The sequence below is a fragment of the Phyllobates terribilis genome, unplaced genomic scaffold, assembly GCF_046119375.1.
Source record: "Phyllobates terribilis strain yellow unplaced genomic scaffold, ASM4611937v1 Scaffold_2__4_contigs__length_985480577, whole genome shotgun sequence".
NCBI classification, from domain to species: domain Eukaryota; kingdom Metazoa; phylum Chordata; class Amphibia; order Anura; family Dendrobatidae; genus Phyllobates; species Phyllobates terribilis.
This window is the reverse complement of record NW_027362762.1, coordinates 180,409,864-180,435,265: the sequence shown is the minus strand read 5'-3', so window position 1 is coordinate 180,435,265 and position 25,402 is coordinate 180,409,864. Positions and strand designations below refer to the sequence as shown.

At 46.2% G+C, this 25,402-nt stretch overlaps 1 long non-coding RNA gene across 1 annotated transcript in view; it reads right to left on the bottom strand.

Annotated features, from left to right (window-relative positions):
- Positions 1-7,594: 7,594 nt before the first annotated feature.
- The window catches only part of LOC141250969 (uncharacterized), an 87,516-nt gene continuing 69,708 nt past the window's right edge, over positions 7,595-25,402 (bottom strand). Inside the window, exons 3-4 of the long non-coding RNA XR_012312984.1 lie at positions 10,674-10,770; positions 7,595-8,167 (exon numbers count right to left, since the gene is read on the bottom strand). This is a non-coding gene — a long non-coding RNA (uncharacterized lncRNA). The remainder of the gene's footprint in view (positions 8,168-10,673; positions 10,771-25,402) is intronic.

The following is a 25,402-nucleotide window of genomic DNA, read 5'->3' as shown; positions in this document are numbered from 1 at the left end:
AACATTGCATCCTTAAAACAGAAGGTAGGATCTTACGTCCAAAGTTACTAACACAGTTAGTGGTGCAGATGCCGCCTTCCCTGCTCCTCCTGTGCAATTCCCAGGATCTACTAAAAAGCTCAGCTGTAAATCTCCTAACTATACCACAACACTTGGAGCCCTTCTTACTGAGAATACTATAGTTAGAAGCTCTTGAAGCTCATGGGCCCAAATGCAAAATGTTTAATAATTCCCTTCACTATGTCCTATTTAAAGAGAACCTTTCACCAAATGTTTCATGTTGAACTAGAAACATGATATAATTCTTTTTTTTTATTTTGCCTCTCCATTATGGAGATATTACCAAAGTATTTAGCATCCAATGAGTTAATTTGCATTACGTCCAAGTGGGTGGTATCAGAGTTTTCACTGAGGACATGTGATACCCCATTGTATGATGTTTACCAATCATAAGTAGGCAGAAACATTCAGGGGAAATAAGAGTATGCCCCAGTATAGCTCAGATCAGGCTACTCCTGGTGAGACCTCTGACAGCCCTGATCTCAATGCAGAGCTATTACAAGTTGCCCTCAACACAGCAGACCTGAGTGTCATTACTGAGAACTTTGAGCTTTTATCTCCTGCCATTTATATGTGGGAGGAGAGGCAGTATAGCTAAGTTTAACTGTGTTACATTCCAAACCCTTCTATCAACTCTCAGTTCATAGCACCATCACCTCTGATGTATTGCCCCTTGTAACATACCTGGCTGCGTTCTTGCATAGGGCACCATCTCCCACTATGCAAGATCGCAAACTTGATCATCAGTCCAGTCTGCTAGCCTGGCTTCTTTCCATGCTGTCTGCTTGCCTCTGTTCTGGCTCCTTAGGGCGGCGGCCCGGTCACTTCCTGTTTCTTGTAGCTGCTGTGGGCACACCCCTAATGCGTCCTCAGCCTATTGCTGTCTGTCACTGGATATTTAAACCAGCTTCACCTGGAAGCTGATGCTGAGCAACTTTAACATTCAGTGTTCTCCTTGACTCTGAATGTGCCAGGTCCTGTTCGGTTTTTCCCTGCCTGTCCGCCTTCCTGGAGGCTGTATTTCCAGGCCTGTCTGAACACGCTCCTAGCCTGTTCATTTCTGCCTCTGGGGGCTGTATACCCAGGCTCATTCCTGTATTTTGTTGCAGTAACAGTTCCTGTCTGAACTGTCTCCTAACCTGTTACTTGTTTTGTCTCTGTCCGTTTCCTCCCTTTTGCTGCAGTGTCTGAACCAGCACTTGGCTTTACCTAGGCTCGTTCCTGTATTTCGTTGCAGTAACAGTTCCTGTCTGAACTGTCTCCTAACCTGTTATTTGTTTTGTCTCTGTCCGTTTCCTCCCTTTTGCTGCAGTGTCTGAACCAGTACTTGGCTTTACCTAGGCTCGCTCCTGTATTTCATTGCAGTACAGTTCTTGTCTGAACTGTCTCCAGGCCTCTTACCTGTTTTGTCTCTGTGTCTGTTTCCTCTCTTTTTCTGCAGAGTCTGAACCAGCACCTAACTCCTACTCGTTGTCGCTATACTTCTGTTTGTGAGTTTGGAGCCACTCGTTACTTCTTTGCAAGTACCTTGTGTGTATCTGGTTCTGCCTTTCCCTTCCAGTCTGTTCTGTGTGAACAGAGCCCTGTCCCCTCTGCTCTGCTTTATTTACCGCTCTGGCGGTTTCTGCCTGCTCTGCTCAGCCTTGTCCACCGCATCTGCGGTTTCGCTCTGCTCAGCCCTGTCCACCGCATCTGCGGTTTCGCTCTGCTCAGCCCTGTCCACCGCATCTGCGGTTTCGCTCTGCTCAGCCCTGTCCACCGCATCTGCGGTTTCGCTCTGCTCAGCCCTGTCCACCGCATCTGCGGTTTCGCTCTGCTCAGCCCTGTCCACCGCATCTGCGGTTTCGCTCTGCTCAGCCCTGTCCACCGCATCTGCGGTTTCGCTCTGCTCAGCCCTGTCCACCGCATCTGCGGTTTCGCTCTGCTCAGCCCTGTCCACCGCATCTGCGGTTTCGCTCTGCTCAGCCCTGTCCACCGCACTTGTGGTTTCGCTCTGCTCAGCCTTGTCCACCGCATCTGCGGTTTCGCTCTGCTCAGCCTTGTCCACCGCACTTGCGGTTTCGCTCTGCTCAGCCTTGTCCACCGCACTTGCGGTTTCGCTCTGCTCAGCCTTGTCCACCGCATCTGCGGTTTCGCTCTGCTCAGCCTTGTCCACCGCACTTGCGGTTTCGCTCTGCTCAGCCTTGTCCACCGCATCTGCGGTTTCGCTCTGCTCAGCCTTGTCCACCGCATTTGCGGTTTCGCTCTGCTCAGCCTTGTCCACCGCACTTGCGGTTTCGCTCTGCTCAGCCTTGTCCACCGCACTTGCGGTTTCGCTCTGCTCAGCCTTGTCCACCGCATCTGCGGTTTCGCTCTGCTCAGCCTTGTCCACCGCATCTGCGGTTTCGCTCTGCTCAGCCTTGTCCACCGCATCTGCGGTTTCGCTCTGCTCAGCCTTGTCCACCGCACCTGCGGTTTCGCTTTGCATTGCTTGATGACCGCATCTGTGGCTCTGAACCCGTCTCCTAGTCTGTACTGGACCCTACCCAGCCTGTGCTCTAACCTGCCTGTTCCTGTATTCCCCGGTGTGGGTCAACAGCCGTGTCCAGGGTCTGACCTGGAGTCGCACCTGGTCCCTCTGCTCGGTTCCTCCCTGGTGCACAGGCGTCGTTAGCCGTCGTGCAACCTTTGTCGGATCGGGTAGATACTTAGTTACGCCCCTCCAGGCACTCTCCGGTTCATGGTCCAGTGGGATCACTAAACACGCACACGCCAGTCAGTACGGGCGTGTGCATAACACCCCTAATCTAACACTGCCTTAGATGAAAGCTCTACGGTGTGAGTAATGACACTCAGATCTGCTGTGCTCACAGCACCTTGTAATCATTTTGCAGTGAGATCAGCACGGGCTGTCATTGCATCTCACAAAGGAGTAACCTGTTCTAAGCTATGGTGGGAGAGTATTCTTCTTTTCCCTGCCTGTTACTGCCTGCTTAGAATTAGTCAATGTGTTACAGGGGGAAGAAGTACACGCCCCAGTGAAAACTCTGTGATAATGCCCACTTGTACTGGACGAAAATTAACTCATTAGTTGCCAAATTCTTTGATTGCTAATATTTCCACAAAGGAGAGGCGACATTAAAAAAACACAAAAACAACAAGATCACATTATGTCCAGTTCAACATGAAAAATTTGATGATAGGTCCTCTTTAATACTAATAGTATCTCAGAAGTATCCCAGAAGCTGTTGCAATCTTGACATCCTCCATAGCTATGCCTCGGTCATAGTTGAAATTGTTACTGACTATACAATAGCAAACAGACTTAACATTGACTACATCTCCAAATTACATAAGCCTCACATCAACTACAATTTGTCTGTTGCCAATTAAAAGAAACCATCTCTTACCAACAACATTTTGTTAATTTTTCTCTACTTTACTTCCACAGAAAACTTTCAAGTTCTTTCTTCAATTAATTAAAATACAGTATCACAAATTTCTCTATTAAATTGTTTTTGTGAGTTTTCCCTGAATAAATATTTTATAAGCTACTTGGATTGTACTCACAGAAACTTCATTAGTCTGTCACTCTTTAATTGGTTAATATTGGGCCATTGCGCTCAATACAATGTAGCTTTATAGTATGGTCTAAGTCTGACAACAGCAGGATCATAACAAGTTTTTTCTGTCTCCCGTAGGCGCCATGCTGTATATTTGGTCATGAATTTGCTGGACTATTACTATTTCTCCTTAGTGGATATGTAAAGGAGTGGAAGAAGTGTCAGCACCCCTTCTGAAGATCTGCTGTAAAACATATTTTTGAATGTGATACATTTATTTGCTTTAAAAGTGAATTTACATGCTTAGTGTTCTGCAGCAGTTTGCACTTCCATAGATTTAGCAGGAGAGCAGAGACACTGACCAACGTTGAGGGAAACACATCTGTGGCGACGTTTCAGGGGACCTCCCCATTTCTCAAAGTTATTTCTATTACTTGAATATATATACTGGAAGAAATATTTTGGGATAAATTATGAAGAAATACAACTTGTTGCGCCCTTTTCTGTTTTGTATGGACTATAGCCAGTTGGTGGGAGCAACTGCTATGCGGCTATTATAGGTCTGGGACTTTAGTATTAAATAAGTCACTTTTTCAGGTTTAAGTAGAAGCTTCCACTGACCAGGAAGGAGCATTGGGGACTGTACCACAGTGGAGGATATTGATAGTGGGAGAAGAAAGACTCTGTCACGCTGATACTGTAATGAACATCTTGTTATGATGTTTATTATGAAACAAAGCTACAGTTGTGCTCAAAAGTTTACATACACCAGCAGAATTTTTCCTTTCTTGGCCTTGTTTCAGAGAATATGAATGATGGCAAGAAAACTTTTTCTCCACTCATGGTTATTGGTTGGGTGAAGCCATTTATTGTCAAACTACTGTGTTTTCTCTTTTTAAATCTTAATGACAACCAAAAACATCCAAATGACCATAATCAAAAGTTCACATACCCTGGTGATTTTGGCCTGAAAACATGCACAGAATTTGACACAAATGGGTTTGAATGACTACAAAGGTAACATCTTCATCTGTTTGCTTGTAATCAGTGTGTATGAATAAAAGTTGAGAGAGTTTCGGGGATCCAGACAGACTCTTGCATCTTTCATCCAGCCATTAATGTTTCTGGATTGTGAGTCATGGGGAAAGCAAAAGAATTGTCAACGACTGTACGGGAAAAGGTAGTTGAATTGTATAACACAGGAAAGGGATACAAAAAGATATCCAAGGAATTGATAATGCCAGTCAGCAGCGTTCAAACTGTGATTAAAAAAAGGAAAATCAGGGGCTCTGTAAAAACCAAACTATGGTCAGGTAGACCAACAAAAATTTCGGCCACAACTGCCAGGAAAATTGTTTGGGATGCAAAGAAAAACCCACAAATAACATCAGCTGAAATTCAGGACTCTCTGAAAACTTGCGGTGTGGCTGTTTCAAGATGCACAATAAGGAGGTACGTGAAGAGAAATGGGCTGCATGGTCAAGTCGCCAGACAAAAGCCATTACTGTGCAAATGCCACAAAGTATCTCGCCTAAAATACGCCAAACAGCACAGAGTTAAACCTCAGAACTTCTGGTACAAGGTAATTTGCAGTGATGAGACCAAAATTTAACTTTTTGTCCACAACCATAAACGTTACATTTGGAGAGAGGTCAGCAAGGCCTATGATGAAAGGAACACCATTCCTACAGTAAAGCACGGAGGTGGATCGCTGATGTTTTGGGGATGTGTGAGCTACAAAGGCATAGGAAACTTGGTAAAAGTTGAAGGAAAGATGAATGCAGCACGTTATCAAACACTGGAGGCAAATTTGCACTCATCAGCCTGGAAGCTGCGCATGGGACGTACTTGGATGTTCCAACATGACAACGATCCAAAACACAAGGCCAAGTGGACCGGTCATTGGCTACAGCAGAACAAAGTGAAGGTCCTGGAGTGGCCATGTCAGTCTCCTGACATTAATAACATTAAGCCACTCTGGGGAGATCTCAAGCGCGCAGTTCATGCTAGACAGCCCAGGAATTTACAGGAACTGGAGGCTTTTGGCCAAGAAGAATGGGCAGCTTTACCATCTGAGAAAATAAAGAACCTCATCCACAACTACCACAAAAGACTTGAAGCTGTCATTGATGTTAGAGGGGACAATACACGGTATTAAGAACTGGGGTATGTGAACTTTTGATCAGGGTCATTTGGATGTATTTCATCCAATAAATGGCTTCACCCAACCAATAACCATGACTGGAGAAAACGTTTTTTTGCTATCATTCATATTCTCTGAAACAAGGCCAAGAAAGGAAAAATTCTGCCGGGGTCTGTAAACTTTTGAGCACAACTGTATGTGCTTTTGCCTTATGCAGAAGCAGTGTACAAGAGAATGCATGCCTGTTACCAAAGGTTGAGAACCATATTGAAGAATTCAATTAAACATGTTTTAATTGAATGATGATTTGCGGCATGAATTTAAGGAACACTTTCTATTGTACCACTTTTGGCGCAAACAGGGGAAAGCAACGAGTCTCCACAAAGCACATGCACACTCAGGGGTACCGGAGCAGGCTGTATAGGGACACGGAAGTAACCACTGGATGGTCTTGTCCCTTACAGACAACTTTTTGTTTACAGATGTTTTTGTAAAATAGTTTTTTTTTTTAAAATGACCAAAAGCTCTTCCTATTATCATGACTTTCCCATCAGACTGAGAATCTAAGGGTATGTGCACATGGCGTCTTGTAGAGTTTCCTCAGGCAAAGACACTTCAGGTAAACCTTGACAGTTGTTTCCCTGAAGTGGCTTCTCTGGAGTTTTTGCCATCATTCTTGCGTCGCCATTGTCATTTGTCATTTACCTTAAATAAATGCCACACAAAGAATGAGCATATCACTTTTTTAACCACTTCAGGGTTTTACATTTTGAAATTGCTGTACATTATGTTCATTTTATGGGCGTTTTTGGAATGCAGGAGGATTCCGGGAAGCGTCCACCTGAAAAAGACGCCGTGTGCACATACATTTAGAAGTTAAATCATTTATTGTTGCATTTGTTGATATTCCTATTTGACTTCTAAGGAAGTTTAGACTAATGTAAAAGTTAGTTTGCATCACTTTTGTCCCAGGAGTATCATGAAGCTCCTGGGTGCAATATATAACTTTTAGGGCTCGCGCACACGACCATAAAAATCGAACCAGTGCTATCTGTCATTTTGACGGATAGCACTCATCCCCTTGTTATTCTATGGGGCCGTGCACATGTCTAATTTTTCCTCGGACTCGATTGGATCGCACTTGGCGATTAACGTCTATGGGTTCATGGAAAATATCGCACTGCACTTGGATGACAGAGTGTGGTCTGATTTTCACAGACTGACAGAATGGAGAAAATGGAGAATTTTATTTTTTTATATTCTCCACATCCGAGAAAATTGGATCACACGCTGGTGAAACTCTGATCAGAGTTTGATCACAGTGTGATTAGCATAATCAGCCCAATTTTCTTGGATGAGAGAAAATTGTTTGTGTGACCCTTGCCTGATTCTGCAGGATTCTGTGATGACATAACTTCTGGTGAAGGTAGAAGGAAAACTGTGAAGTTGTCACGTGAGAGTGACACAGATCTAGTGATCAAGAAAAGCAAGCAGCATATATGAGCTCTCCACCCATGCTGTAATCCAGAATACGACCATGTGTCTTCTAAGGAAAAGGGGTGTTCTTAGGTATTAGATTCTAAGTGCAACTTCTAACTTTGCAGTGTCTACAGCTAGGTTTTTGAGATCTGTCATGATGATGGGTGAAAGAAGCAGATGCCAACAGCTATGTTCACATTAGTCTTTGTGGTTACCATTGTTTCTATTGCTCTAATAAAATTAATTAGGGTCAACACTAGTACAGAAAAGCTGCTTTACGGCCCTTTGATGCTCCTAAAAGAGATGTAGACTTTACAAAACTTCACGTTCCATAAATACTCGTATCGGTAGACATTTACATAGACTGATATAGTTCTGCTTCCTATTTTTTTATTCTATATCAGGAGCAGAAATCGCCTGAATTCAACACAAGTATAAAGAGAGATAAAAGAAAGGATAGAGAAATTATTTACAGTAATGGCATGTAGAGTATTAAATTGCACGGAAGCCGATATAGTTGTAGGCTGATACGAGTCAGCCGTGCCATTGTGTGCAGTTGTGCCGTGTTCTGGCATCCCGTATTTTCACAAATGGTTCTGCCTATTTTAACAAGGAATAATGAAAAATAAAGCAATTTAGTGAAACGGAACTATTTTTATACAGGGTCCAAAAAGTATTTTAAAAAACATACAATTCTAAGAATTGAAACGTCTTATTGAATGCCTTTGAAGTTTTCCAGGCTGTGTGACTATTTGGTGAGAATATATATATGCTTTATATACATAGCAAGTGAATAAATTAAAGGTGTTATTTCGGGCCAAATAACATAACGTTCCCAGGAGCAAGAAGATACAGTGATTTCTTGTAGAAACAAGTGGACTTATATTCTCTGTAGTTGTTTATCAGTGACCCATCATGTTCTTTAATGTGGAATTCTCAGAGCCTAAAAAAAAGAAACAAAGTAATACAGTATATATTAATCAGATGTATAAATGCAATGTACAACCTACAATCTGACTATACACTTATGCTACAGCAGAAGATCTGGCCTTTAGGGAAAAGGGCTATGAACAGTAATGGAATTGAATTATATACTGCTAAAAAATGTAGGATATCAATTATATAATGATCAGGAATAGTGTTATTCCTCATGTGTATACTAATGACAGCTTGACACTTGTGGAGAGATGAAAATCATATAAAAGGTTAAGAATAGTGTTATTCCTCATGTACACACATGACAGCTTATGTCACCTGTGGATGAGTGAGAAATGTCCTTTGTGGGACAACTGCTTTTATTTTTAACAACTTCTGCATAGTATTTGAGTATTAGGCAGGGTCGGACATACCATTGGTGCAACATGTGCAGCCGCACAGGGGTCCGAGTGTAATGGGGCTTACCTCCCCCTCCAAAGCAGCAAGGAGCTTCTATCATTGGAGAACTATTGGACTGCAAAGGGCCCATATACCGTTCTTGCACAGGGGCTCTTTTTGTCTGTGTCCACCACTGGTGTTAAGTGAATATTAAAAATGTTATGACTTTTCTTGCCTTTCTATTTTTTCTACATTATTTTATCATTATTTACACTGGTCTCCTATTACCTAAGCTTCAATATAACATGAATGCCACGGCCAGACTAATCTTACTAACCATTTCACTATCACCGCTTGTCTCTGTCAAGGGCTTCATAGATTGCCAATCAACTTCAGAATTCAGTCTAAATGTCTTAATCTGTGTCTTCTGTAATCTCTCCTTAGGTGTCTAGTTGAGCTCTCCATTTGGCAAAGAACTCCTAACTAAATATAGCCACCTACCATTTCCGTGTCCAAGACTTCTCCCATGCTGCCCTTCTTCTTTAAAATTCTCACCACTGTTCTATAAGACCAATGCATAACTTTTTGAGAGAGAACTCCAAAAATCCTACTCTTCAATGAAGCCTACCACGACAACTGTCATGTCAACTATACCACCGTTTCTTCTCTTTCTGTTCTATTGCTGTCTACACTTCCTCCTTGCTGAACTTTGGATCAGAGAACTACACTGGATGGCTGATCCACTCAACCGATTCTGCCCTTATGAATACTAGAGATGATCAAAACTGGAGAGATTCGAATTTAGGAAAATTTGGCTAAATTTATGAGAAATTTTATATGAATTGAATGGTACTTCTTTGCTTTGGGGGAATCTGAAAATCCCAGAACTTCACTGCTCACCTGTCCTTCAACCCCAGCATCCGGCCGTCTATTCCTTTAAATCTCACGTGCATTCTTTTTGATATGCTTCATTCTAAACCAGGTATTCCAGCACCAAGTAGGCTTGTAATCTCACTGTGCACTATGCCACCATGGTGCATGTTGTTACGTCATGATGTGCATCGACCGTGACCTAGTCAGCACCTCAGGGGACGCACGTTGTGATGTTATGACCAGTGTTGTGGAAGCATAAGCTTGCATTACATCAGAGGCCTACTTGGCACTAGAAGCCTCAGTGAAGGAGGCTGAAGTGGATGTGCATGACTGGTGTGGAGGACTGGACAGCAGATTGTGGGGCGGCTAGACAGGTAAGCAGTGAAATTAGTATTTTTTTTTTCACTGTTTACCGGCCCTGTATGGCTCATCAAAAGGCAGCCAACTGGTCTCTATTTTGTTGAGTTCACATGGAGAAAATTGCAAAAGCTCAGTATTTTTAATTTTTATAACATTCGAGGAGATTCAATTCTTCTTGACTAAATTTGCTGATCACATCACATCATAATTTAAGCTTGTTTGCTGATAATTATTGGTTGAGTAGTGCAATATATACAATCTACAAGCAAAGACAATGATACAGTAGGAACAAGCATAAGTTTGCCAACCAGACCCTCTCTCTTAATATTTTATTGTGAGATTGTATCTCACGGTAATTTCATGTCATTGCACCCTGTATATTTTGGTACAGTGCTGCACAAAATTATTATTATTACTGTTTTTATTATTATATTTTTTCGCTTTATTGTAAAGACCAGTTATTTTTTAAAGTAAATGTATAACATTTTTTTAAGAAAGATTATACTGAAAATATAATATACTACTGTTATCAGCACCTAAAGGTGAGCTGAGCTTTCCCTGGGTATTCATTTGTTATGTGGAAGGAAATTTCTGTGTCCCTGAGCGTGATCTGAATATTATTTGGCCCCATAGTGAGATACAAGTCTTACTACTGGCCCTATGAAAACCAGTGGTAGATTATTGCTGAACCTTGTGGTGAGATGAGAAAACTAGGTGCAATGACAGCTTGTCTAATACCTTATTTTAGCTGGAGGTTTCAGAAGGATAAGTAAGGGAATTACTAGAGAGAATGACATGCTTTTAGGACATTGATATGTGAACCGCACATGCATCCGATCTGCTGAGTAATCTACCTCTACAATTCGTACAAGTACAGTCATTTAGATTTCAATCCATTCTACCTGTTTTCATTATAAAAACATCTTTAGGTCTTCACCTCTCGTTCGAAGGTCTGGACCTCATTTATACCAAGGCTCAGGTTCTTCCTTCTTTACCCAACTAAAAAAGCAGCCAGAAAAGAAGATATAAGTCAAATGAAATTATTATTTTTCTCCCCGGCAATCGAACAGATAAAGGACATTAATGGACTGATCTTATGAGATTTGGAACACTGATTGGGTTAAGATTGCCCAAGAAGTTTCTTTCACGGCAGTTCTTTGAAGCTGATAGAATCAAACCCCATAAGTATTATACAGCAGCTCATTCAGCAGATGGAGTCAGTGTGACCGCGATACAAAGTAGCAGAAATCCCCATCAAAGCATAGGAAGTTCTGAGTGCTCACACTGCCCAGTATCTGCATCCAATTCAGGTCCTGAATCCTTCAGGAATAAAAATCCACCCTGGCTGACACCTGACCATAGCTCGTGCATGTAATTAGTGAGAGCATACACTCACAATATATTCACAAAGAAAACATATGAGCAGACACACAAACTCATTATACACATGTCCACTTACAAATACTGAACATACACACATTCACTAAATAGGTCACATGCACTCACCACATTAGGCTATGTTCGCACGTTGCTTTTTTGCTACTTTCTTTCTGCAGTTAAAACCATACATCTTGGCAGTAAAAAAGCTGCAGCCAAAACACAGGTTTTGCTGTTTTTCTTGCTGTGGTTTTGCTGCATTTTTCAGGATCCCAAAGTTCAGGTTTGATTCCACCTTACAAGCATGAATAATACAAGGTGTTAAGCCAAAAATGCAAGACGTATGTGAAACCATAAAACATTTTTGGAAAAAAGGGCAATGTCATCAAATTATTAAGTGGAAAAAGTTTTTTATGTCTGAAAAAATAGTGACTATTCTGAACAAAACAGCTGGATTCATCTATGAAGCACGACGGTGAACTAAGTTTACGTGAGTTCATGAAAAATTACACAATTTGCAAACGTTAAAACAGCAGGGGGAAGTTGCATTGGACGGGCATTGTTTACCTAACACATTGGTAGGGCATTGAGTTGGTAGGGCATTGTTTACTTAAACACATTTCACTAATTTAATTAAACTGTACTAATATCTACAGTAGTGGCCAAAAGTATTGGCACCCCTGCAATTCTGTCAGATAATACTCAGTTTCTTCCTGAAAATGATTGCAATCACAAATTCTTTGGTATTATTATCTTCATTTAATTTGTCTTCAATGGAAAAACACAAAAAGAATTGTCCTAAAGCCAAATTGGATACAATTCCACACCAAACCTAAAAAAGGGGGTGGACAAAAGTATTGGCACTGTTTGAAAAATCATGTGATGCTTCTCTAATTTGTGTAATTAACAGCACCTGTAACTTACCTGTGGCACCTAACAGGTGTTGGCAATAACTAAATCACACTTGCAGCCAGTTAACATGGATTAAAGTTGACTCAACCTCTGTCCTGTGTCCTTGTGTGTACCACATTGAGCATGGAGAAAAGAAAGAAGACCAAAGAACTGTCTGAGGACTTGAGAAACCAAATTGTGAGGAAGCATGAGCAATCTCAAGGCTACAAGTCCATCTCCAAAGACCTGAATGTTCCTGTGTCTTCCGTGCGCAGTGTCATCAAGAAGTTTAAAGCCCATGGCACAATGGCTAACCTCCCTAGATGTGGACGGAAAAGAAAAATTGACGAGAGATTTCAAAGGAAGATTGTGCGGATGGTGGATAAAGAACCTCGACTAACATCCAAACAAGTTCAAGCTGCCCTGCAGTCCGAGGGTACATCAGTGTCAACCCATACTATCCATCGGCGTCTGAATGAAAAGGGACTGTATGGTAGGATACCCAGGAAGACCCCGCTTCTTACCCAGAGACATAAAAAAGCCAGGCTGGAGTTTGCCAAAACTTACCTGAGAAAGCCTAAAACGTTTTGGAAGAATGTTCTCTGGTCAGATGAGACAAAAGTAGAGCTTTTTGGGAAAAAGCATCAACATAGAGTGTACAGGAAAAAAAAAGAGGCATTCAAAGAAAAGAACATGGTCCCTACAGTCAAACATGGCGGAGGTTCCCTGATGTTTTGGGGTTGCTTTGCTGCCTCTGGCACTGGACTGATTGACCATGTGCATGGCATTATGAAGTCTGAAGACTACCAACAAATTTTGCAGCATAATGTAGGGCCCAGTGTGGGAAAGCTGGGTCTCCCTCAGAGGTCATGGGTTTTCCAGCAGGACAAAACACACTTCCAAAAGCACTATAAAATGGCTTGAGAGTAAGCACTGGAGACTTCTAAGGTGGCCAGCAATGAGTCCAGACCTGACTCCCATAGAACACCTGTGGAGAGATCTCAAAATGGCAGTTTGGAGAAGGCACCCTTCAAATATCAGGGACCTGGAGCAGTTTGCCAAAAAAGAATGGTCTACAATTCCAGCAGAGCATTGCAAGAAACTCATTGATGGTTACCGAAGCGGTTGTTCGCAGTTATTTTGGCTAAAGGTTGTGCAACCAAGTATTAGGCTGAGGGTGCCAATACTTTTGTCTGGCCCATTTTTGGAGTTTTGTGTGAAATGATCAATAATTTGATTTTTGCTTCGTTCTCTTGTGTTTTTTCCTTGCAAGCAAATTAAATGAAGATAATAAGACCAAAGAATTTGTGATTGCAATCATTTTCAGGAAGATACTGAGTATCATCTGACAGAATTGCAGGGGTGCCAATACTTTTGGCCATCAATGTATGCTCATGTGAGAATACCAAGACATTAAACTTGGGAGAATCACAAAAATAAATGGGTTTCACATCCTACCCGCATTTTTTTTCACCAGAAATGCTGCAAAAACTGATGGCAGCGTTTTTGCTGCGATTTTGATGCTTTTTTGCACTTACTCATTGCTTTCTATGGGTGAAAAAATGCTGAAAGAATTGACATGCTGCAGGTTTCAAAAACACAGCAGTTTTCCAATTCTTTCAGGTAAAAACTAATCCAAGTATGTACATGAGTAATTTACTGGTACCAGTGGCATACCACCAATGGCGGCAGGCCATGCGACTGCGATGGGTCCCGTGAGCTGGGGGGCCCAGTATCAGCGTCCCCACCGGGTCCACCCTCCGCCTGTCAGCAAGGATGATGGAGGAGGGGGCGTCAGCAGATGCTTACCACCAGGGACGGCTCCAGGTTTTCGTGTGCCCTGGACGAAAGAGTCTCAGTGGGCCCCTTTAGCACATACCACGATTCATGATGCACAAATATGGTGGACAAATATAGGTATACACCACAGGGCCCAGCCTGCCCACTCATCCTTCACATATGCAAACATGCACGTACACACACAGTATGCAGACATGCACACAGTACGCAGACATGCACACACGCACGCACACACACAATACGCAGACATGCGCACACACAAACAATACACAGACACGCACACTTTCACAATATGCAGACACGCACACACAGTACGCAGACATGCACACGGTACACAGAAAAGCGAACACACATGGTATGCAGGCATGCACACACAGACACATGAACATGGTACACAGACATACACACACAATACGCAGACACGCACAGATACATACACCTACATATTTGAGCACATTCTTAAAAACACATAAAACAGACATAAATATATATACACAGTTATACACACTGACATTCACATCATTCATGCACACATACATTAGAAATATTTTTAATATGGGGATTGGGGAAGCTCGCTCACCTGCCCCCGGCCTGTGTCCCGTCCAGCTCCTCAGTCTTGTGGCAGTGGAGGGCCTCCGGTGTGCCACATGGCCACATGGTCCAGACATGGCCACGCGCTGTGCGCTGTGCGGCTGTGTCTGGTAGCAATGACGCGGCAGGTGCGACACACAAGCACAATTAAAGGCGCAGTGTCGCCCCTGCGTGTCATTACTACCAGACACAGCCGCACATCGCACAGCAAGCGGCCATGTCTGGTAAGTGACAGCACTAGACCTGATTGGTGGAGCAGCAGCACACTGACCGCACACTGCTGCTGCTGCATGAAGCAGAGCAGGGCTTGAACAGCACTGCTGGCCCAGCACAGATGCCGGGGAAGCGGCCCGGGCCCCTATGGTGAGTGGGCCCCCTTGATGGTCCAGGGCCCCGGCACTTGCCCGGGTACGCCGGGTGCTGACGCCGGCCCTGCTTACCACCCCCATCATTCTTCCTTGATGTCTGACATCAGATGTGCGGCACTTCACACCACACGCTCAGAAGACCAGAGCATTGGGTGGAATGAGGAGAGGTGAGTGTTGTATTTATTTATTTTTTTAAGTGACTGGTGGCCATAATAGAGTATGGAAGACAATGGGTAGGTGCATTCAATTCCATGGAGGACCATGGGGAGTGCATAACAGTGTATGGAGAACCATGGGGGTGCATTATATTGTATGGAGGACCATGGGGGTGCATTATATTCTATGGATAACCATGGGGACTGCATTATATTGTATGGAGGATAATGGGGAGTGCATTATATTCTATGGTGGACCATAGGGGGTGCATTATACTATATGGAGGATTATGGGGGGTGCATTATACTATATGGAAGGCTATGTGGAGCCATTATAATATTTGGAGGGCTATGTGGGGGCCATTATACTGAATGCAAGCAATTATACAGTGTGAAGATTTGTGTAAGGTCCATCATACTGTGTGGAGGGCTGTGTCGGGGCTATTATACTGTTTGGTGGGCTAGTGTGGGCCATTATACAGTATATAGGTCCATTAAACTGCATGGAGGGCTGTGTGGGGGTCACAGTTGGGGGATCATACTGTGTCGAGGTCACCATACTTTGCCTTGCGAGTTGACGTGGGGTACAGTAGCATGGGCGTACCCACCGTGGGGCAGCTGCCCCCCCCTAGAAGCAGGGCCGCACGCCGCACACCAGGGCCGACGTCAGCACCTGGCGCACCCGGGCAAATGCCGGGGCCCTGAGCAGGCGGGGGGGCCCCTCACCGTCAACGCCCGCTCCCCCCCGCTTTCACAGGGCTCCGGCACCCGGCAGAATACTTACCCCTCCCCGTGCCTCCGCAGCAGCTCCGGTCTCTTCTGCGACTGCTGCACTGTGACGTCTCAGGTCAGAGGGCGCGGTGACGTCTTTACACCGCGCTCTCTCCTGAGCAGTCACAGCGCAAAGCGGGATGAGGCCGGCGACGCTGAGGAGTCCGGAGCAGCGGCAGCAGCAGGTGAGACGTGAGGTAATTGTTTTTTTTTTTATTGTATGGAGGCATGGGGGAGTATAAGGGAGGGGGGTGAGGTGGGGGTGTGTGACATCCAGCATGGGGCATTATAAGGGGGGGGTGACATTCCTGCGTGGGGCATTATAAGGGGGGGGTGACATCCTGCATGGGGCATTATAAGGGGGGAGGGTGACATCCTACATGGGGCATTATAAGGGGGGGGGTGACATTTTTTTCAAATATATAACCCTTTGCATATATGTACATATAAAACATTTCTTTAAGTAGAAAACACAAACTATTTTCAGCAGCATTCTTGCGACGAAGTCTCTTTAGCAGGTCACAGTCCTTGTCGCGACCAGGCATCCATGTCACCTAACAAGGTGCAATTGTACTAAGTGCAACAAACATCTTCAGACATCTTTTTAGGTAGATGTATATAAAACCAGTAGAGGGCACTTTAAGAAGTGCAACTATTTACAAAATGTGGCTGCTCCCAGTCCTCAGCCGGATAGAAAAAGGGTTGGCTGCTACCAGTCCTCAGCCGGATAGAAAAAGGGTTGGCTGCTCCCAGTCCTCAGCCGGATTACTCACAGACCCTTTTTGGGTAACTTCCAGCAAACATATAAACTTTTACAACAACCCTTAACCGGGTAAACTTTCTGTAATCCACCAACGGCGTGGCACTGAACTTGTTCACCCTGGCGGGTAACTATGTACAATCTCTTATTGCTGCGCTTTAGTAGCGGTATCCTGGCACCTCATCCACTTCAGGCTCATCCGCATCCGGGTCCTCTGCATAGCAGGGTTCAGGGTAGTGGTGCTCTTCCACCCTCCGGACGTTAAAAGCGTACCACCCTCGCAGTCCTCGATGTCGGGTGTATGTTACCCGATCCCCCGGAAAGAGATCCCGTTTCGGATGACCAGCGGGCAGACGACTCTCCACATCCCCTCGGTCAACATAGAGGTCTGTGTCGGTTGTCGGGTCCCGAATAAAACCCCACCCCTTCTCCTGGTGGAATTTGACCACGTTCCCGGTTACTGTGGGACCGCGTACAGCTTGGGGGTCTCGGCGGGTCCGGGTCTTCTCTTCCGCGCTCCGGGCCTGCAGCTATTCCTGCCTCTGGCGCCACGCCCGCTTCTCCTTCTCTAGTTGTTCCATCTCACGGCGGCAGAATTCCCGCCTGCGAGCTGCGTCCGCCCGCGTCTCCTGCGAAAATCCCATTAGGTCCTCCCCGGTCTGGTCCCACTCTATCTGGACCTCTTCCTCCGGGAGCTGGGGGACGGTGACTGGCTGCGGAGCGGAGCAAGCTGGGCTTCGGCCCCTGCGGACAGGTCCCTCCGGTGGCAAGGGTGAACCCATCCGCGTGGCAGGGGGACCGGCTCTCCATGAGGCCCGGCGAGCTGGCTGTATAGGTCGGTCCCTAGGGATGGTAGTGCTGGGACCGGGGGCGCTCGCGGTTGGACGGCGCCTGGGGACATCAGGCCTTGCGACCGGGCCTGGAGCGGGCCGCTTCCGGCCGTACCCGGGATCAAGGGGCACGGCCTGGGAGGTGGTCCGGCGGCTGCGCTTGGGGTTTTGGGCCTAGGTGCAGGCAGCGGGAGCGGAGGAGGAGGTGCAGCGACTTCTGGGGCGATCGGCTCCGTGACGGGGTCCAGGGGCAGGTTAGTGGCGTCCCGGCTGGTATCAGGGGCATCCCCCTTACTTGCTACCTTTGCAGCGCTACTCTCGGCCTCCGATGGTCCTCCTCCATCCTCAGGGACAGGCACGTCGTCGTGTGGTTGCAGCGCCTCTTGCTGCCGGGCCGCGACCCGCTGGCCCATCTCTTCTCTCCAACCCGCGATGGCCTCCTGCTGCGCCCGGACCATCCTCCAGTCCAACTCCTCCAGTCCAGCCCGGAGGAATTCAGGGTCCTCTCTGGGGAGCTGGGCCATTAGCTCCGTGAGGCTGCACGGAGCCGCTCCAGCCTGCAGCAGGCCACTGGCACGGGTACTGGGGCTGGTGCTGCTCGCCATCTCCGGGTGTGGTCTGCCGAGACTGATCCAAACCACACCCTGCCCCTCAATTTTCTTGTCCTTCTGCCCCTGTTGGGGGTGGTCCTGGGGCAATCTGCTGACAATCAGTCTCAGGGGCAGCCCCCCCACGTTGATGGACATCTCTACAGCAACACTCATGGCTGTTGGGGGTGGGCTCCGTCTTTGGCGCCATTCTGGGACGTGGCTTCTTGTTGTCTTTTGGTGTGCACATCATGGCGTCCGTTCTTCTGGGGCGGGCGCCACATTCAATACAGTGAAACAGTCTCTAGGCACACAATACCCGATGATAACAGGTTGGTTTCGATCCTGCTGACTACGCCAAAGTTGACGCGCCCCCTGGGCCGTGTGTGTAGGGGAATACTCGGAGCAGAGTCTCTGTGTAACGCTGGGAGTTGTAGTCTCCGTGGCGGTGACCCGGTCCCGTGGCTCAGGGTGGTCAAACCAGTGGCGGATCTGTTTATTTGGGGTTTTGTAATGCTTAAATGTCCGACTACGCCACCCGTGGATTGCGGTCACTGAGAACCGCCGCTGCGGGCAGACCGCTGAGGCTGATGTTGTGTGCGCAGCAGGGGGTAGTATAACTCCCCACGGGAGGAGTATAGCCTCAGGGCAGTGAGTGCAGATGGTGGGGGTAATGGTGCACGGGAGCAGCAGTAATGACTCAGAGTCCAGTGATGCAGTCCAGGGTCTTTACTCACAGTTTTACACTCCAAGCCACTTCTGCAGATGATGGCTGCCCACGTCATACTGTGCTCACCACGTGAGGGGCTCGGCCAACTCCCAGGCACCTTTGGAATGCTTTTCATGACCCCCTTCGTGTGTCCTTTCGCTGGCCTGTCGTACCTCACAAGTGACCACGTTTCTGTCCAGCTGCCTCGGGCCTTGGCAGGCAAACGTATGTTCCGTTTTCCTGGGTCCTATGTGGTGCCTTCCTAACGGGTGTAGTGAGGGGCCGTGCACGTACAATGCCACGGCCTCCGGTTACTAGCTGAGGGTAGTTGCTCTCCTCCACTAGATGAGGGATCCGGTTCCCTTTCTTGGCCTGACCCCCCTACTCTGGTAGCGGCGGGCGTGCGGTGGCGGCTGGCCGGTCCGCACCCCTGGGGTCCCTTCAGTCTGCTCTTAGAGCTTCCTCCATTCTTCTTCCTTCCTTCCTTCTCCTCCAGGCCCAGGCCTTAAGACTTGGCCTGCCTGCGGAGCAGAGACCATGCAGAGCCTCTGCTCCCAGCCTCCTTCTCTCTCTTCCCTTCTACTACAACTCCTGACTCTAAGATGGTGCCCACAATATATACTCCCCTATACAGTGCACCCTGGATCTACTCTCCCCACACACACACACTACCGGGTTCCCCCTTTCTAGGTGTTCCCTCCCCCCATTCCAGCCAGGGACAGGGACAGTTGTGCTCACCCTTGGGAGCATTGTCGCCCTGTCCCCCAGAAATGTGGTGTAGTGCATGTGGGTGTTAGGGTCCTGAGCCATACTCCATCTTTACCTGGAAGTGAGATATCACACCTCTGGGTGAGATGCAATACCTCTGTAGCAACCGAACCCTCGGGGCGCTACATTTGCATTGTACTATATATATATATATATATATATATATATTTCTCTTCGGTATCTGTGACCATGGCTTGCCCCCTAGTTTTGATCCTGGGTACGCCCATGTACAGTAAGGTCATTATACTGTGCATGTAAAGGTTAATGTGGAGGAATTCACCATGGGGGTATCATACTATGTTTGGGGGGTGCAATGAAAGAGGAATTGAGGACTTCAGCAGGAGGAAAATTACTATGTAAAGGCTGGAAAGTTGTGAGATATGCTCTTCTGTGACCTCGACAATTATTTATTTATTTATTTTTTATTTGTGGGGGTAAGGCCCAATTAGAACTTCTGCTATGGGGCACCATGATTTCTATGTACGCCCATGACTGGTGCTGTGAAAAGCAGCTTTTAATTTGAAAAACGCAGCAAAAACGCAATGTGTGAACAAATTCAGAGGAATTGCAGAACTCTAGACTCTGGAGTTAATGCTACACTCTTATACCCAGGGTCTGCCCCACCTGGGACATTTGTGCCATAGCGACACAATATGCCATAAATTTCTGATAGCTGTAGTTCCCATATCTATCTATAGAATGGGAATTTAGAGGTGTTCAGCTTTCTCCATAAATTTGTATAGCAGTTAATTGCTGAAGATGCTTGAATAGCAATTTTCATTACTCTTATACAAGTGAATAGAAAGACGCTTACAGTGGGGCCGCGTTCTGGCAAAGGATACATGTCCCAACTGTCAGAAATGTATGTAATTTCCTGTGGATATGCCATAAATGTTGCAGATGAGAATAATCATTACCTTTTTCATGTGGGCATTAGTGCGGTAAGTTGCTGTAATACTGTGATATCTCAAGTTGCTTTTATTCAGATAAGCTACTGCGACATCAAAAGAGAAGCCGAGAAGTGAATAGGGAATCAGTAGGGAATCTGCGGTGACATCACAACAGTTTCAGTCAGGTAAACTGATATAACATTAAAGTTAGATAGTTTCACTCAGGAAACCTACCATGACATCACAAATGGGGTTTAGTCAGGTAGGCTGCCGCGACATCGACAAAGGATCTCGGTAGGGTAAGTTACTGTGATCTCACAAGCCGATCTCAGTCAGGAAAACTGCTGTGAGATCATAAGCCAATCTCGGTCAGATAAACTGTTGTAACCTCAGAAACGGATCTCATTTGGGTAAGCTGCTGTGACTTCATAAGAGAATCTCCGTCTGATAAGCTGCTGTGATCTCTTAAGGGGATCTCAGTTAGATAAACTGCTGTAACCTCACAATTGAATCTCAGGTAAGCTGCTGTGATCTCACAAATAGTGTTGAGCCACCCCCATAGTGTTCGGGTTCGGTTCGGTTCGTCGAACACCGGGATGTTCGAGGAACTGTTCGTCGAACACCTTAGAACACCGAACACCGTTAAAACCAATGGCAGGCAAACAAAAACACATAGAAAACACCTTCAAAGGTGTCCAAAAGCTGACAAACTGCTCAGAAGACACTCTCTTTAAAAAAGCCGGCCGGCAAATTCAGCAGCGGCATACACCGGTACCCGACAATTTAGACAAGAAGGAATAGAGCATCACACATAGATTAGATAGATAGAAGCATGTCAGTCACATATATAATAAGTACAGTGACAGTGTTGCTTACTGTACTTGTCATTTAGTGTAAAGGATTTATTTAAAAAAATAATAGTGTTTTCATGCACTGTCTCTTTAAAAAAGCCGGCCGGCAATTCAGCATCTGTACTCGACAATTTAGAACAGAAAGATAGAGCATCACACATAGATTAGATAGATAGAAACATGTCAGTCAGATATATAATAAGTACAGTGATAGTGTTGGTTACTGTACTTGTCATTTAGTGTTAAAATAAAGGATTTATTAAAAAAAAAATTAGCGTGGGGTTCCCCGTAATTTTAGTCTCTAGCGGAGGTTAAGCAGACGGCTGGGGCAGATGTTTGAAGCCTGGGAAGGGGGTAATACCCACGGAGCTTCCCAGGCTACTAATATCAGCCCCCAGCTGAATACCTAGCCTTTACTAGCTATTAAAATGGGTGACCCCCCAAAAAAATGACATGGGGTCCCCCCTATTTTAGTAGCTAGCAAAGACTAGGCAGACAGCTGGGGGCTGATATTAATAGCTCAGGAAGGGTGCCATGAATATTGGCCCCCTCCCAGGCTAGAAACACCAGCCGTCAGCCGCCCCAGAAATGGCGCATCCATAGGATGCGCCAATTCTGGCACTTAGCCTCGCTCTTCCCACTGCCCTGTAGTGGTGGCAGTGGGGTAATAGGGCTGGGGTTGATGTCAGCTTATAATGCCAGCAGACATCAAGCCCAGGTTAGTAATGGAGAGGCGTCTATAAGACACCCCCATTACTAACCCCATAGTCAAAGTTAAAAAAAACACAAACACCCAGAATAAAGTCCTTTAATTGAAATAAACACACAATTCTTTATTGTTCTAAATTAAACCATACTTACCGTCACGCCCATTCCAGCTGAAGCCAACGATCTCCTACAATAAAAATAAAATAATAAAGCAACATCATCCTTACCTTTCGATGGTTCCCAGGACAGCTCCAGCTCTGCTACATCGAGATGACAGGCTGGACCGCAGCAGAACGCTGCCATCCAGCCTGTCAACCCGCAGACACTGAGAAGAGCAGGCTTGCTTCGCTCCTCAGTGTCTCGCTGTGACGGCATCCAGATGAGCCGAGGTCATGTCCAATGAACTCGGCTCACCTCATGCACGTCACTGACAGCGTGGGAAAATTCTCCTGCACTCAGCGCTTCAGCGTGGGAGAATTCTCACGCTGAAGCGCTGAGTGCAGGAGAATTTTCCCACGCTGTCAGTGACGTGCATGAGGTGAGCTGAGATCATTGGACATAAACTCACCTCATGCACGTCACTGACAGCGTGGGAGAATTCTCCTGCACTCAGCGCTTCAGCGTGAGAATTTTCCCACGCTGTCAGTGACGTGCATGAGGTGAGCCGAGTTCATTGGACATGACCTCGGCTCATCTGGATGCCGTCACAGAGAGACACGGAGGAGCGCAAGCATGCCTGCTCTTCTCAGTGTCTGCGGGATGACAGGCTGGATGGCAGCGTTCTACTGCGGTCTAGCCAGTCATCTCGATGTAGCAGAGCTGAAGCTGTCATGGGAACCATGGAAAGGTAAGGATGATGTTGCTTTATTATTTTACTTTTATTGCAGGAGATCGTTGGCTTCAGCTGGAATGGGCGTGATGGTAAGTATGGTTTAATTTAGAACAATAAAGAATTGTGTGTTTATTTCAATTAAAGGACTTTATTCTGGGTGTTGTGTTTTTTTTAAATACTTTACTAGAAATTCATGGCGGTCATGTCTAATACTGGCGTGACCCCATGAATTTTGGGCTTAGGGCCAGCTGATAATACCAAGCTGGCCCTAATCCCTTTATTACCCAGTGAGCCACCGCACCAGGGCCCTGGATGAGTTGGGTACAGCGCCAGAAGATGGCGCTTCTATGAACGCGCCATTTTCCGGGGTGGCTGCGGACTGCAATTTGCAGCGGGGGGGGGGCCCAGAAAGCTTGGGCCTCCCTGCGCTGCAGATTCCAGCCCCCAGCTGCCTAGTTGTACCTGGCTGGACACAAAAATAGGGCGAAGCCCCACGTATTTTTTTTTTTATTATTTCAGGAAATTCATGAAATAATTAAGAAAAAAAGGCCTTCTCTATATTGTTGTGTCCGGCCAGGTACAAATAGGCAGCTTGTGGTTGGGGGCAGCCCGTTCCTGCCTGCTGTACCTGGCTGGACACAAATATAGTGCGAAGCCCCACTTCAATTTTTTTAAATTATTTCAGGAAATTCATGAAATAATTAAAAAAAAATTGACGTGGGGCTTCGCACTATACTTGTGTCCAGTCAGGTGCAGCAGGCAGGAACGGGCTGCCCCCAACCACCGGCTGCCTATTTGTACCTGGCCGGACACAACAATATAGGGAAGACCTTTTTTTTTAAATTATTTCATGAAATAATTTAAAGAAAATTGACGAGGGCTTCGCCCTGTTTTTGTGTCCAGCCAGGTACAACTAGGCAGCTGGGGGCTGGAATCCGCAGCGCAGGGAGGACCAAGCTTTCTGGGCCCCACCCGCTGCAAATTGCTGTCCGCAGCCACCCCGGAAAATGGCGCGTTCATAGAAGCGCCATCTTCTGGCGCTGTACCCAACTCATCCAGGGCCTTGGTGCGGTGGCTCACTGGGTAATAAAGGGGTTAGGGCCAGCTTGGCATTATCAGCTGGCCCTAAGCCCGAAATTCATGGGGTCACGCCAATATTAGACATGACCACCATGAATTTCTAGTAAAGTATTTAAAAAAAACACACAACACCAAGAAAAAAGTCCTTTAATTGAAATAAACACACAATTCTTTATTGTTCTAAATTAAACCATACTTACCGTCACGCCCATTCCAGCTGAAGCCAACGATCTCCTGAAATAAAAGAAAAATAATAAAGCAACATCATCCTTACCTTTCCATGGTTCCCATGACAGCTTCAGCTCTGCTACATCGAGATGACAGGCTGGACCGCAGCAGAACGCTGCCATCCAGCCTGTCATCCCGAAGACACTGAGAAGCGCAGGCTTGCTTGCGCTCCACAGTGTCTCTCTGTGAGGGCATCCAGATGAGCCGAGCTAATGTCCAATGAACTCGGCTCACCTCATGCACGTCACTGACAGCGTGGGAAAATTCTCCTGCACTCAGCGCTTCAGCGTGGGAGAATTCTCACGCTGAAGCGCTGAGTGCAGGAGAATTTTTCCACGCTGTCAGTGACGTGCATGAGGTGAACTGAGTTCATTGGACATGAGCTCACCTCATGCACGTCACTGACAGCGTGGGAGAATTCTCCTGCACTCAGCGCTTCAGCGTGAGAATTTTCCCACGCTGTCAGTGACGTGCATGAGGTGTGCCGAGTTCATTGGACATGACCTCGGCTCATCTGGATGCCGTCACAGAGAGACGCTGAGGAGCGCAAGCAAGCCTGCGCTTCTCAGTGTCTGCGGGATGACAGGCTGGATGGCAGCTTTCTGCTGCGGTCCAGCCTGTCATCTCGATGTAGCAGAGCTGAAGCTGTCGTGGGAACCATGGAAAGGTAAGGATTATGTTGCTTTATTATTTTTCTTTTACTGCAGGGGATCGCTGGCTTCAGCTGGAATGGGCGTGATTGTAAGTATGGTTTAATTTAGAACAATAAAGAATTGTGTCTTTATTTCAATTAAAGGACTTTATTCTGGGTGTTTGTGTTTTTTTTTAACTTTGACTACGGGGTTAGTAATGGGGGTGTCTTATAGACGCCTCTCCATTACTAACCTGGGCTTGATGTCAGCTGGCATTATAAGCTGACATCAACCCCAGCCCTATTACCCCACTGCCACCGCTACAGGGCAGTGGGAAGAGCGAGGCTAAGTGCCAGAATTGGCGCATCCTATGGATGTGCCATTTCTGGGGCGGCTGACGGCTGGTGTTTCTAGCCTGGGAGGGGGCCAATATTCATGGCACCCTTCCTGGGCTATTAATATCAGCCCCCAGCTGTCTGCCTAGCCTTTGCTAGCTATTAAAATAGGGGGGACCCCACGTCAATTTTTTGGGGGGTCCCCCATTTTAATAGCTAGTAAAGGCTAGGCATTCAGCTGGGGGCTGATATTAGTAGCCTGGGAAGCTCCGTAGGTATTACCCCTTCCCAGGCTTCAAACATCTGCCCCAGCTGTCTGCTTAACCTCCGCTAGAGCCTAAAATTACGGGGAACCCCACGCCAATTTTTTTTTTAAATAAATCCTTTATTTTAACACTAAATGACAAGTACAGTAACCAACACTATTACTGTACTTATTATATATCTGACTGACATGTTTCTATCTAT